General features: G+C 35.8%; 1 long non-coding RNA gene across 4 annotated transcripts; it reads left to right on the top strand.

Moving 5' to 3' along the window:
• Positions 1 to 493: 493 nt before the first annotated feature.
• On the top strand, positions 494 to 3,013 carry LOC105119567 (uncharacterized). 4 transcript variants are annotated; one of them, XR_841150.1, is made up of 5 exons: positions 494 to 745; positions 1,259 to 1,301; positions 1,407 to 1,818; positions 2,079 to 2,248; positions 2,755 to 3,013. It is a non-coding gene; the product is annotated as an uncharacterized LOC105119567 (long non-coding RNA). The 4 variants fall into 4 exon arrangements; XR_841149.1 differs by having other exon boundaries at positions 2,752 to 3,013; XR_841148.1 differs by lacking the exon at positions 2,755 to 3,013 and having other exon boundaries at positions 2,079 to 2,734.
• The last annotated feature ends 9,513 nt before the right edge of the window (positions 3,014 to 12,526 follow it).

Raw genomic sequence — 12,526 nt, 5'->3', positions numbered from 1 at the left:
GGTGGGAGGGTGGTTCCATTGGCCCTTGAATCCTCTTCTTATTCGCTGCGATCTCCTTCGTCTCCCTCTCCTCAGTCTTTTAGCCTCCTTCATTTCTCTTTTTGCAGTGGCGTGTTCCTCAAAGAGAGAGAACATGGGTTGCGTGGTTGATAGGGTGACTCTGTTGGCTCGTGAAACCTTTTCTTATTCGCTGCCATCTCCTTTGTTTCTCCTCTGCTCGGTCTTTTTGCCGCCTCCGTTTCTCCTCCTGCAAGCCCTTTTGGTTTAGAGAAGCTGTGGCAAGATATAAGAAAATGAAAATAAAAATAAATAAACTACATAAAAACCCCAAAATAAACTTCCAGAATAACCAAGCCTTCCAAATTAATAAGCCTAAAATCGTTATAATCCACAGTAAAAATAGTGTAGAACCACAACGCACACATAGTTTTTTTAAAAAAAACTATAAAAATAAAAATAAAATAGAAACACTCTTTATTTAAGGGCAGGGGTTTGAAGGTAAAAAAATAAGGGGAAAAAAGTACTAAAGCGCAATAAACCCAGCCTATCCATGGCTTCCTTTCTCCATCTTCGTTGTCATTCTTTTTGGAAAATTAAAAAGAAATAATAGAAAGAGAAGCCATTGATGACGTTTGTTAAAGCTTCAAGCAGCAATGGACCGACACCATAACGAACCCAATCACGAGGATGAACCTAACAACTCTAAATTCACTCGACCTCTATCTGGAGATGGAGCTAGCACTGGGTAATCTGTGTTTTTTTTTTCCCATAGAAAATAATCTGTATATGTTAAACTTTTAGCTTGATAACACTGTAATTGAGGCCTATTTAGTTGGGCTTGAAAGTAAATAAATTTCTTTTATAATTTCTCTGTGTCTTTCACAGGAACCAAACAGGGAATTAAAGTGTTTATTTAAAAAAAAAAAAAATTAGTTCAATTGCTCTTAAGTGGTGTTGTGTTCTTTTATTAATTGCTTCCTTGAATTTCATAGATGAGAGAGCCCCTTACATTATATATATAATGAATGGCAAACTAGTAGGATTTGGTTTAGTTTGGCTTGGCTTGGCTTAATAATTAAGCCCATTTGTTCTAGTAATCTTCTTATTATAAAATGGTAATAAAAAAGAAAAGAAAAGGATCCATTCTGGTCGTCGTAGGAATGTGCTTATATGTTCTTTGAGATGGTATATAGGAACCTTTTGGAAAAGATTTAGCAGTGAAGTTTGATTGGATTTTACACTTTAACATGTGTTGCAGAAAGATTTTCATTGGAGGTTTAGCAAGAGAGAGACTACTACTGGTTAGTTTCTTCGTCATGTTCCAATTCACTAATGGAGTCCCTTTTTCTTTTTCTTTTTTCTAACAAAAATAGTGTTTATTCTTTTTGCTATATTTGTTAAGGCAGCACAGTTCATCAAGCATTTGGTGAATATGGTGAAATTACAGATTCTGTGATAATGAAGGACCGGAAAACAGGGCAGCCTCGTGGATTTGGCTTTGTGACCTATTCAGATCCATCTGCTGTTGATCAAGTCATTCAAGATACTTATACTATCAATGGAAAACAAGAAGGATTTTGCTGTTGGATTTAAAGACCGACATCATCCTTTTCTCTTCTTCTCCCCCCCCCCCCCCCCCTCCAAAAAAAAATCCTTTAAATTTAACTTGATAACTTGGTTGGATTTGTTGATCTTTGTTGTGGTTTTCGGATTCTTTAGGTTGAAATCAAGCGAACAATACCAAAGGGAGCTGTTGGGTCTAAGGATTTTAAACCAAGAAGATATTTGTAGGTGGAACACCTGCGGTGGTGACTGAAGGTAGATTGGAGTAGCATAATGGTTTAAAGTGTTTTTTTTTTTACATAAAAATACATTAGAATAAATTTTTTTTATTTTTTAAAAAATTATTTTTGATATTAATATATATAAAAAAATCATTTTAAACAAAAAAAAATTCAAAATTTTTATAAAAGCGGTGCATCCCAAACACACTCTAAGCAGTTGGACATGGTTACCTTCCATTACTGTAGGCATTGCTTGACTGTTTGGGCATTTGATTTATATATTGTAATGGACAGATGATTTCAAGGAATTCTTTACACAATCCGGAGAGGTTACAGAACATCAGATCATGCGGGACCACTCCACCAATCGTTCTCGTGGGTTCGGATTTATCACATTTGATACGGGACAGGCATTTGATGATCTTTTGGCCAAGGGATTTAAACTTGAGCTGGCTGGAATTCAGGTTAGCAGCTGATACCAGCTGATATCAACATTGATTTATCGTTTCCTTTTCATAGATTTTTAAACACAATATCCATCTCTACGCATACTTGAACCCCCCCATAATTACTCGAGGACATGGTATAGTAAGTAGTTCATGATGTGTTAGTGATGCTCCTATTCTGTGTATTTGTCCCATCAACATTAACAGCAAACTTTGAAGAATGTCTATACATGATACATGATGGTTAATCTAATCATTACCTGTTATTTTTCTCAAGAATCGTAAGTGGTAGTTACAGAGAATTTTAACCAAATTTTCTGTTCAACCAAAACAATATAAAAGCCCTATTTGAAGGAAAGAGTCAGTGGAGGTCCTGTACTCGTACATTGTCATTTACAATTGGCCACTCACATTAAATTTTAAATATATTTAAGAAAGGGTTGTGCTAGAGATGTTGGCACTAACATTTGACCATTGGCAAATTTCTAGTCACATGTCATTGATTAAAAATTGCTTTTTAGAAGTTTATTTCAAGTTCTCAAGCGTTATTCTTGAAGAAAGGGTGCAACCATTAAGAGTTGAGGGAGAGGACTAATTAGGGGGCATTTGTGGTTGCGTTTTACTAGTTCAGTTCGAACTTAGTCAGGAAAACCAGCAGAAGCCTTGCTACCATGGACACGTGGGATCATTATTTCTTACCGTTGATGCACACACTGCATCCACGTGCTCATAGGATGTAATATTTAGAACATCATCTAGAACTCTTCTTATAGTCCAGAATTTTTTCGGCCTCACGATGTGCAATGATGAAGATTTGGAAGCCTCGGTCCAAGGCAGGAGCTATCAACAACATCAGTCCAAACTCGGCAGCCAACAACATCTGAAGCCTCAATGATGTGCATCATGGGAATGATAATCCATCTCGTAAAGGTAAATCAAATATGCAAGAGGATTCAGATGGTCCAATGACAAGAGCGAGAGCGAAACAACTACAAAGGACCTTGACGAGTCAGATTGGAATGATTGAAGCTGCGTCGGAGTTAAAATTTGGCAATCAGTTTCAAATTGGTTCAAGGGTGCTTATTTGCCTACAATTGGAGCTTAAAGATGGGAAGAGCCCTTAATGGTTCTTTTGATGCTGGACTACTTGAATTTGGGTTGATAATGCAAATAAGTTAAGAAATTGATGCTGTTTACGTCAGAACAGTAGATAAATTTGAACCCGAATTTGAAGTCATCCATTGCATGTGAAAACAAGACTAATCTAGGTGGATTTCAAGTTCAGAACGTGATCTTTCCAGATTGTCCAACCATGATTGCATTGGACTTTTGTGCAAGAAGTTATAGCCATTTTAAATTCGGTCTGTTTATGTTTCAATTAAAGTCAGAAAATGTGTGCTAGTGTAATTTGTCTGGTTACTTTGTCAAAGTCCAAGTTTTGGGCTTGATTTCTGTCATGTTGAATTTTCCTAAGTGTGGAGGGATGTTCCATTATAAATATGGCATCAGAATATGTAATAAACAACTTTTGGCCAATATTTGAACTTAATTCCGAGAATTAAGAGTTATTCTTCCAAATTGATTTGTGAAGAACCCTACCTGACTTATCACTCTTCAATCACAAAGAGTGTGGCGTCAAAATCCTAGATTGATCTTTGTGGCGTCCAGATCGACTTATCAAAGTATCACTCTAGTTTATCCTCCATTTTTATTTACCTTAAAAATACTATAATCTAGCCTAAACACCAGAAGAAAGACAATACAACCAGACCCATCCTTCATCCATTTTCGTCAGATTCATTGTTGCCGATTTTTGAATCATTCACGGCACAACATCTGGTATCAGAGCATCAGTTGCGATCTAAGGCAAGAGCTAGAAACAGAAGAAAGGCTTGCTGGAATTGCAATTGATAAACTTAGTTATGGCTGGAGATAAAGAAGATTTGCCAAGAGGGTTAAGTTTAGAACAGGCACAGGTTATGGGCTTACAACGATCTCATGCTGAGATTCGGGATGAAATGACTGGAATTCGTGAACAGTTGCATACCCTTATGCAAATGATGCAAAGAAATAATTTGCAACCCCAGCAGAGGCAAGCACTTAGGGTGCCACGAAATGATTTTGTAGAAGCTGATGGAGATCCAAATGGGGATGATGAGGCCGACGACAGGGGCAGACCAAGAAGACAGAATAATAATCCTCCTAGTGGTCTCAAACTTAAGATTCCACCGTTTCGAGGAAGTAGTTCACCTGAGGAATACTTGGAATGGATTCAGAAGGTTGAAAAGGTGTTCGAATGGTATGAATATTCTGAAGAAAGGAAGTGCAAGGTGGCAGCACTTGAGTTTACAGATTATGCTCTTTTATGGTGGGAAAACTTAAAGATTCAGAGGAGAAGGGATGGAGAAGAGGAGATTAGAACGTGGGCAACTATGAAAAGAGTGATGAAGAAGAGATTTGTTCCTGATTACTATAAACAAGAGCTATACATCAGACTTCAGACTTTGCGACAAGGATCTTTAAGCGTGGAAGAGTATGTGAAAGAGTTTGAGTTGCTACAGATTCGATGTGAATTGATGGAACCCCAAGAACAAACAATAGCTAGATTTCTTGGAGGGTTGAGGAAGGATATAGCTAATGTGGTTGAATTGCAACCGTACATCTTCCTTGAGGATGTTATAAAGCTTGCAAGTCGTGTAGAGAGGCAGCAGAAACGAGGAGGTGTCCGAACTAGTGTAACTACGTCAAGTACGACAAGGGACAGATCTACGCCTACTCGAACATGGAGCACACCTAAACGAGATGAGAAGGTGGAGGTCAGCAAGGGGAATACCAGTTCTGATTCTTTAAAGGGAAAGGAGAAGGTGACAGAACCTCCACATCCAAGGAGGTCACGAGACATCAAGTGCTTCAAGTGCTTAGGACATGGGCACATTGCTTCAGAATGTCCAAATAAAAGGGTAATGATATTGCATGGGGATCATGGAGAGCTGATCAGTGGAGATGAGGCTGAAACTGAAGATGAAGATGAGGCACAAATGGAACAGGAAGAGGATTTCGAACCAGTGAAGGGAGATTTGTTGGTTGTGCAACGGGTTCTAAATGCACAAGTTGATGTTAGTGCTGAGCAACGTGAGAACATCTTTCATACTCGATGTCAGATTCGAGATAAGGTGTGTGGGATGATCATTGATAATGGAAGTTGCACTAATGTTGCGTCAACTACCTTGGTGGAGAAATTGGGCTTAACTACCATTCCACATCCCAGACCGTATAGTTTGCGATGGCTGAATGAGAATGGGGAGATTCGGGTGACAAAGCAAGTTCTTGTGCCCTTTTCCATTAAAACCTATCATGACGAGGTTTTGTGTGACGTTGCGCCGATGTCAGCTAGCCATTTGTTACTGGGTCGTCCATGGCAGTTTGATAAGGATGTGACCTACAATGGACGAAAGAACACTTATTCTTTCATGCTGAATGGAAAGAAGGTGAACTTGTTACCATTGAGTTCTCAACAGGTTAGAGAGGATCAGTTACGAAGCCAACAAAAGGAGGTGCAATCACGTAAGGGGCTGTTGTTAGCCAAAAAAGGCGATATCAAACAGGCATTAGCTTCGACGGGGGTTGTTTTCATGATCTGGGCAAAGCAATTGCTACAAGTAGAAGGACTGGACTTACCAACACAGATTAAGGAATTGCTAGAAGAATTTAAAGATGTGTTTCCAGATGAATTACCTAAAGGGTTACCGCCTATTCGTGGAATTGAGCATCAAATTGATTTGGTGCCGGGAGCTTCACTTCCTAATAGACCAGCATACAGATGTAATCCAGCGGAAGCAAAAGAGATTCAAAGGCAGGTTGGTGAGCTTGTAGAGAAGGGCTATGTTCGAGAATCACTTAGTCCATGTTCCGTACCTACTTTGCTTGTACCAAAGAAAGATGGTACCATGAGGATGTGTATGGACAGCCGTGCTATCAACAAAATAACAGTTAAGTATCGATTTCCTATACCCAGACTTGATGATTTGCTTGATGAGTTGCATGGTGCTGCATTGTTTTCTAAAGTCGATTTGATGAGTGGTTATCACCAAATTAGAATGAAAGAGGGAGATGAATGGAAAACAGCATTTAAAACTAAACAGGGGTTATATGAATGGATGGTAATGCCGTTTGGGTTATCTAATGCGCCTAGTACATTTATGAGGCTTATGAATCATGTTTTGAGGAAGTATATTGGGCTGTTTGTTGTAGTATATTTTGACGATATCCTAGTGTATAGCAAGACCTTTGATGATCATGTGAAGCATCTTAGAGTTGTGTTTGAAACTTTGCGAGATTCTAAGTTGTATGGGAAACTCACAAAGTGTTACTTCTGTAAAGAAAGTGTCGTGTTTCTTGGATATATTATCTCTAGCAAGGGAGTTAAGGTTGATGAGGAGAAAATTGAGGCAATTCGGGACTGGCCAAAACCTGCTAGTATCGCTGATGTGAGGAGTTTTCATGGTTTAGCTTCTTTCTACAGGCGATTTGTGAAAGATTTCAGCTCTATTGTTGCTCCTATGACAGAATGCTTGAAAAAAGGAAACGAGTTTAGATGGAGTGCAGATGCTCAGAAAGCTTTTGAGCTAATTAAAGAAAAGTTGTGTACTGCTCCAGTTTTAGCACTTCCAGACTTTGCTAAAACATTTGAAATAGAGTGTGATGCTTCCGGAGTTGGAATTGGGGCTGTTTTGATGCAAGAAAAGAGGCCGATTGCATTCTTCAGTGAAAAGTTAAATGGAGCACGTTTGAACTACTCTATTTATGACAAGGAGTTCTATGCTTTGATTCGAGCTCTGGAGGTATGGCAGCACTACTTGTTGCCAAAAGAATTCGTTATTCATACTGATCATGAATCCTTGAAGTATCTTAAGGGGCAAAGCAAGCTGAATCGAAGACATGCTAAATGGGTGGAGTTTATGGAGTCATTTCCTTATGTCATAAAGTACAAGAAAGGGCAAGTTAATGTGGTTGCTGATGCTCTTTCTAGGAGGTATGCACTGATCTCTATGTTGAATGCAAGGCTGATGGGTTTTGAACAAGTGAAGGATCAATACGCTAATGATTCCTACTTTGCTAATGTGGTTACCGAATGTGCAAAGGGAGCTTGTGATGGGTTCTTTATGCATGAAGGTTACTTGTTCAAAATGGGCAGAATGTGTATTCCTTCAGGTTCATTACGGGAGTTGCTTGTGCGAGAGGCTCATGGTGGTGGTCTTAGTGGTCATTTTGGGGAGAAGAAGACTTATGAGTTGCTGAAAGAACATTTCTTTTGGCCTAGCATGTTACGGGATGTGCACAAGGTGATTGAGAGATGTGCTATTTGCAAGAAAGCTAAGGGTAAAGAGAATGCATATGGGCTGTATATGCCGTTGCCTATTCCAGAGCAACCGTGGATGGATGTTAGCATGGACTTTGTACTGGGGTTACCGAGAACACAGCGTGGAAAGGATTCAATAATGGTTGTGGTTGATCGATTCTCCAAAATGTCCCATTTCATTCCTTGCAACAAAACTGACGATGCTGTACATGTAGCTGATTTGTTCTTTCAAGAGATTGTTCGTTTGCATGGAGTTCCTAAAAGCATTGTCTCTGATCGTGATACAAAGTTCTTAAGCTACTTTTGGAAGACTCTTTGGAGGAAGCTAGGAACGAAGTTACTTTTCAGTACGGCATGTCATCCACAAACTGATGGACAAACTGAGGTAGTAAACCGAACTTTATCTTCTTTGTTACGAGCTGTTATACATAAGAATTTGAAGAGTTGGGATACTTGTTTGCCTATTGTGGAGTTTGCATATAATCGTAGTGTGCATGGGGCTACAAAATTTTCACCATTTGAGGTCGTGTATGGCTTTAATCCTTGTGTTCCTATTGATCTTGTTCATATTCCAATTGATGAGAGGACATCTATGGATGGAATTAGAAAGGCAGAATTGATGAAGAAACTACATGAGCAGGTTCGATTACATATTGAGGAGAAAACAACAAAGTATGCTAAACAAGCTAACAAGGGGCGGAAAATGGTTAGGTTTGAACCTGGTGATCTTGTTTGGATTCATCTTAGTAAGGGCAGATTTCCAAGCAAACGCAAGTCCAAGTTGATGCCAAGAGCTGATGGTCCATTTCGGATTATAGAGAAGGTGAATGATAATGCGTATAAGGTAGATCTTCCTGGTGATTACAATGTATCAGCTACTTTTAATGTGAAAGACTTGACTCCATACTTGGATGATGACGACGATTATGATTTGAGGACAAATCATTATCAACCCGGGGCTGATGATGTGCATCATGGGAATGATAATCCATCTCGTAAAGGTAAATCAAATATGCAAGAGGATTCAGATGGTCCAATGACAAGAGCGAGAGCGAAACAACTACAAAGGACCTTGACGAGTCAGATTGGAATGATTGAAGCTGCGTCGGAGTTAAAATTTGGCAATCAGTTTCAAATTGGTTCAAGGGTGCTTATTTGCCTACAATTGGAGCTTAAAGATGGGAAGAGCCCTTAATGGTTCTTTTGATGCTGGACTACTTGAATTTGGGTTGATAATGCAAATAAGTTAAGAAATTGATGCTGTTTACGTCAGAACAGTAGATAAATTTGAACCCGAATTTGAAGTCATCCATTGCATGTGAAAACAAGACTAATCTAGGTGGATTTCAAGTTCAGAACGTGATCTTTCCAGATTGTCCAACCATGATTGCATTGGACTTTTGTGCAAGAAGTTATAGCCATTTTAAATTCGGTCTGTTTATGTTTCAATTAAAGTCAGAAAATGTGTGCTAGTGTAATTTGTCTGGTTACTTTGTCAAAGTCCAAGTTTTGGGCTTGATTTCTGTCATGTTGAATTTTCCTAAGTGTGGAGGGATGTTCCATTATAAATATGGCATCAGAATATGTAATAAACAACTTTTGGCCAATATTTGAACTTAATTCCGAGAATTAAGAGTTATTCTTCCAAATTGATTTGTGAAGAACCCTACCTGACTTATCACTCTTCAATCACAAAGAGTGTGGCGTCAAAATCTTAGATTGATCTTTGTGGCGTCCAAATCGACTTATCAAAGTATCACTCTAATCTATCCTCCATTTTATTTACCCTAAAAATACTATAATCCAGCCTAAACACCAAAAGAAAGACAACACAACCAGACCCAACCTTCATCCATTTTCGTCAGATTCATTGTTGCCGATTTTTGAATCATTCACGGCACAACACTCAAGCAGGAGGAAAGGGATGTTTTGGGAGTTGAGCCTGGTGTTGCGGCAGCTAGACCTGCAAGGCCTGCTCCGTTAATAATGACCCAGTTTTTTAGTGGGATTATTGCTGTTTTGGAGAGCTTGGGAAGGGTGAGGGTTGTGTCGATGCATTGGGCTATGAGTCTTAAAAGGAGGTGTTATTTAGAGGATGAGTAAGGGAGAGAAGGGGCCAGAGTGTGTGTGGTGATTGAATGAATAAGGCTATATTGGAACTACTATTTCTATTTCTGTTTCTGTTTCTGTTTCTCTATCACAATTAGTTTATCCTGTTCGAGATTTTTTTTCCTTTACCTGGTACGATCCTGATCACGTTAAATTAAATTTAACTAATGCGTTTGCGGGGAAATTATTTTGCCCGTCATTTAACAATAGCCAGGTATAATGGAGTATGCTGGTTTATTTTCCATGTTATTGCTAGGTTTGAACTAAAAAATTTTGGAATATAAAAATATAATATTTGGATTATCAGAAATATTTTAACAATTTCCAAAGAATCTTTGTTTAAATCAGATTTCAAATTAAATTATTTATAAGTTATTCAAACATGACTTTGTTGATCAGGAAGGTTTAAAGAAAAAAAAAGATTTATTCTAGTTAATTTATCAAATTTATAATATAGATTATAAGTTCTAAGTGAATTTTTTTGTTATATGATAAAAGAGTATAAAAATTAATTTATCAACAACCTAACAATGGTGAGATTTAATAAAACTTTATATTAAAAAATAAAAACCTTAAAATAAACCCAAAAATACCAATAAAAAAAGTCACCTACTACAACAATACAACAAAGCACATGGGCTTAAGGGAGCTCAATTTGTCTGGGCATGCATTTTTTTCGTTTAAATTGAATCTTTTACTGTTAACACTGCTTGAACCTACGACTTTAAGCTCAGCCCACGCATTAACCTGTTGAGCTATAACATGAATTTGTTATCAAAATAATTATATATATATATATATATATATATATATATATATATAAAAAATATGATTCACTAATTTATATAATATCGTTTAGTTGTTTTGTTAATATGAAATGTTTGTTTTAATAATTAACAAAAAAAAACTAGAGGAGGGGGTTTTAATGTACCCCTCACCTAATACTATTTATTATAATATATTTTTTAAAAAAATTTAAATTTTATCATTTAATATTATATTTTTTAGAAATTGAGATTTATAATTTTTTTTAATTTATATTTTTACAAGGATATCTCATACTCATAGCCCAAACCACAATTTGAAGTATATGATTCACTAATTTATATAATATCATTTAGTTGTTTTGTTAATATAAAATGTTTGTTTTAATAATTAACAAAAAAAAAAATCGAGGAGGGGGTTTTAATGTACCCCTTACCTAATACTATTTATTATAATATTTTTTTAAAAAATTTAAATTTTATCATTTAATATTATATTTTTTAGGAATTGAGATTCATAATTTTTTTAATTTATATTTTTATAAGGATATCTCAGACTCATAGCCCAAACCACAATTTGAAGCATTAACTCGGTTTATTTATGTTTGTTTTCTATGAGGTTATATATATATCTCATTATTTAGGTTACAAGTTTAGCGAATTAATCCTAATTGACTCAAGTTGTTTTTAGTGTTTTTTTAATTATTTTTTTAATTTCATCTTTCAACACTAAATTGATTGAGAATTGAGTTTTATAATTTATTTTAATTTATTTTCTATTGGATTATCCCAATTTTATGACCTGAATTGCGGCTTTGTTGGGTTAATTCAGGTTAACTTGGATATTTTTTTTAACTGATATTTTTTTCAGTTTCATCAATCAACATTGATTTATTAAAAATTGAGCTTTGTAATTTATTTAGATTTGTTTTGTATGAGTTTATTATGATCTTATGACTTAATATACAAATTGACAAGTTAACCTGAGTTTATCCTAATTGATCCAATATATTGTTGTTTTAATTTTATTTAAAAGATCTCATCTTAAATATTTATTTTGAGTCAAACTATGTTTTCACCGGTCATTTGGATTGCCTTTGGACTTGCCAAGGAGATCGAGTTACATCAAGTTAATCTTCATATGGTTTAAAAAAACATTTCTACTAGAAAAAAATACTAGCAACGCTTAGACATTTTTTTATGTTAAAAAAATTTGATGACCCGCACTATAGTAGGTTTGATAGGTTAACTTGGTTTGTTTTATTTTATTTTATTTTTTATGAGGTTATCCTCATCTTATGACTCGAGTCATAAGCTTTGCAGGTTAATATAGGTTGACTTGAATCGTTTTGTGTCATTTTTTCATCAATTTTTTTTTCAATTTCATCTCTCAATACTATCTTTCTTGAGAATTGAGCTTTATAATTTATTTCAATTTACTTTCTATTTAGTTATCAAGGTCTTAAGACCTAGGCAACAAGTTTGATAAGTTAACCCGAATTGATTTTTTTTTTCAGTTTCTTTATTAAACATTGAGTTTATTAAAAATTAAACTTTATAATTTATTTTGATTTATTTTATATGACGTTATCATTATCTTATAACTTGGTATCTGGATTGACATGTTAACCCAGATTGAGCTGAATTGATCTAATATATTATCGTTTTAAAGTTTATTAAAAAAATCTCATCTCAAATATTTATTTTGAGTTAAATTATAATTTTATTGGTCATTTAAGTTATTTTTGAACTTGTGATTAGTACTTAAAAGTGCATTTTTATCAAGGTTTTATATCATCATTTTGCACTCGAATTATCAATAACTCCTTAACTAAAGCATGTTTTATAATAACGTATGTAATAATATAAGATACCTTTAATTTGTGGTAAATGTTCATTTTAAATGCAGGCCTATCACATAAATGAAAGGATTGATTGATGAATTTAAGAACTGAAATTGAAAGGATAAAGAGATGGCCAAACTTAGAAAAGAGATGTCGGTGCAATCCAAACCGGAACACTATTCGGTAATTGGATCATATCTGGACTGTAGATCTCAGATTT

The sequence above is a fragment of the Populus euphratica genome, unplaced genomic scaffold (genome assembly GCF_000495115.2).
Source record: "Populus euphratica unplaced genomic scaffold, PopEup_1.0 scaffold3158.1, whole genome shotgun sequence".
Classification (NCBI taxonomy): domain Eukaryota; kingdom Viridiplantae; phylum Streptophyta; class Magnoliopsida; order Malpighiales; family Salicaceae; genus Populus; species Populus euphratica.
The sequence above is the reverse complement of the archived record's forward strand: the minus strand, read 5'-3'. Positions and strand labels throughout refer to the sequence as shown.